The sequence below is a fragment of the Etheostoma spectabile genome, chromosome 15 (assembly GCF_008692095.1).
Source record: "Etheostoma spectabile isolate EspeVRDwgs_2016 chromosome 15, UIUC_Espe_1.0, whole genome shotgun sequence".
Classification (NCBI taxonomy): Eukaryota; Metazoa; Chordata; class Actinopteri; order Perciformes; family Percidae; genus Etheostoma; species Etheostoma spectabile.
In genome coordinates this window covers 32,093,928-32,096,266 of record NC_045747.1, presented here as the reverse complement: position 1 = coordinate 32,096,266, position 2,339 = coordinate 32,093,928, and the positions used below count along the sequence as shown (strand labels likewise).

General features: G+C 42.5%; 1 protein-coding gene across 1 annotated transcript in view; it reads left to right on the top strand.

The window, feature by feature from the left end:
* The window catches only part of LOC116703332 (gastrula zinc finger protein XlCGF57.1), an 18,865-nt gene that overhangs the window by 1,060 nt on the left and 15,466 nt on the right, over positions 1 to 2,339 (top strand). The window lies entirely within an intron of this gene.

The following is a 2,339-nucleotide window of genomic DNA, read 5'->3' as shown; positions in this document are numbered from 1 at the left end:
ACCGAGTAGCAAGATATGAATTCAGTTGTGATTTTGTGAGAAATCTGTGTATGTTCCCATCCAATTAGATTAAAGTTGGTATTGATGACACAAAAATAATAACTAACTCCAGTCATACGCTCACAGTCACACCTGACAGACGACCTTTGGTACAAATCTAAAGTAACGAGCCAATTTTGTAAAATGTAAGGAGTAGAAAGTACCGATATTTGTGTTAAAATGTAAGAAGTTAAAAGTCGCCAAAAAAATAAATCGTAAAGTAAAAATATCTGAAACTTCTACACAGTAGAAGTAACAAAGTATTTGTACTTTGTTACTTCCCATCTCTGGGTGTGAGACATCCATAGACAGTTAAAAACAGATCCCGTTGTTCTGACGGAGACCAGTGAAGGGTGTCACTCCCAGTGACGTGCGGTGATGTCATTAAGAGGGTAGGCACTGAGTTATGAAAGCCAGATTACCTAATTTATTGTTTAGGCTAATAATCAAAATGTTACGCACAAGCGCGGCACACACGTGCGGTCGATAGCAAGACATTTCCAATTAATCTATCAATCAAAATCAATCTAATGTAATTATATAACACTTTACAGCAACCAGCCGGCTACGGTGCTTAACAGAATGAGTATAATGACGTCATCCAATAGAAAGAGTGAACATAACGAACAGTAAAATCAGAAAAGGTCTCAAAGAAACAAAAGATGAAACTGTCCCACCACAGCTCAGTACGATTAAAAGCCCGATTCAACAGATATGCTTGAGTTTGGACCTAAAAAGAGCCACATCTGTAACAGTGCGAATACGGGGGGTAAATGTTCCAGAGTCCGGGGGAGCAACCGCAAAAGCCTGACACCCCACCGTTTATACCTGGACCTTAGGACTTCTAAAACCAGCTGATTGAAGACCGCAATGACAGTGTGTTCCCGCAAAATTAAGATTTCAGACAAATACTCTGGGTGACATATTTTCTCTCTCTCTCTCTCTCTCTCTCTCTCACACTCACTCACTCACTCACTCACACGTTAATGTCCAGCATCAGAATGCAAGTTATGAAACCATCTTAGTTCTGATTATTGCACAGCGGCTATGTTTGTCAGTCCCAGTCAGCAACAATGAAAACACACACTGCTCAACTGAATATAAAGGCAGATGGCTAGCAGCATTAGTTCAATCACTCTAAGCCCAAAATAGTTTCTGACTCACCAATCGGAAGATTTGTACATAGAATCCATCCGACGCTTTCTCGTGAAGGCGTCGATCACAGCGTTGTAAAACTCGTCTTTACGGCGCTTTAGTTTGCAGAGTCTCTGACTCGGCGAGGGCTGGAAGACCTGCTGGCCCGGTCCGGTTCCGACTGGATGTTTTGATCCGTTTCAGGGTGGAAAATATGCGAAGCTGTAGTTGCCGGTATTATATGAGCTGACGGCTTTTCCTGCTTGGTTAAAGCTGCGGGCAGGTTGTTCAGATCCAGGACCCCGTAGAGGCCCAGCCGCTGACTGTTCAGATCCAGGACCCCGTAGAGGTCCCGCCGCTCACTGTTAGCACGGCCACATAGCCACATCTTTTCTTCCAAAGCAGTCAGTTTGAAACGATGCGACGAGTATTTGTCCCTTTTGCTGCAGTAGTCCATTTAAGGCTGGCGTAGACATCCATCTTGCTATTAGTTCTTTTTTTGAATAAAAATCGAGTTTAGAGAAGTTCCTCACCGCTGTGATGTCGGCGGACACCGCTGCTGTCATTTTGACTTTGAATTTCGCGGGGATTGCGTTTACAACGTAGCTGGTGTAATGACGTCAGCTACGCAAAGGGACAGTAATATCTCGATTCTAATTGGTTCATGTTTGACATCTAACGGAGACGATTACTGGCATAACACATTTACGTACAAAGGCACGGCAGAGTTGTGCCTTTTGACGTACATGTTAAAGAATACAGGATTGAAGTGCGCATGCGCAACATTGGCTAATCGCTTGAATGGGCAGTAAAGGCACTGCTTATTCTGCCTTTTTTTCTATTTGATTATGCGTAACTGCTACATTTCTCATCGTACCGTCAAAATAATTGGAACAACACACATATAAATCACAAAAATAAACAGTAAAAATACAAATGCAAGTTTATAATACATTTATTTAATAAACATTTTTATGCTTGAATTTTGGCAAGGTAGGCACTGCCTACCCTGCCTACCCTGACTGCACGTCACTGGTCACTCCCCAGTGTAAGTCAAGTGCAGATTTGAGTCGCGCATGCGTCACTTTGCCATGAGTGGCAATGGGTAGCATATAAGATGCTAACGATGCTAACGAGAGACTTCTGTAATGTCAGTACAGTAAAAA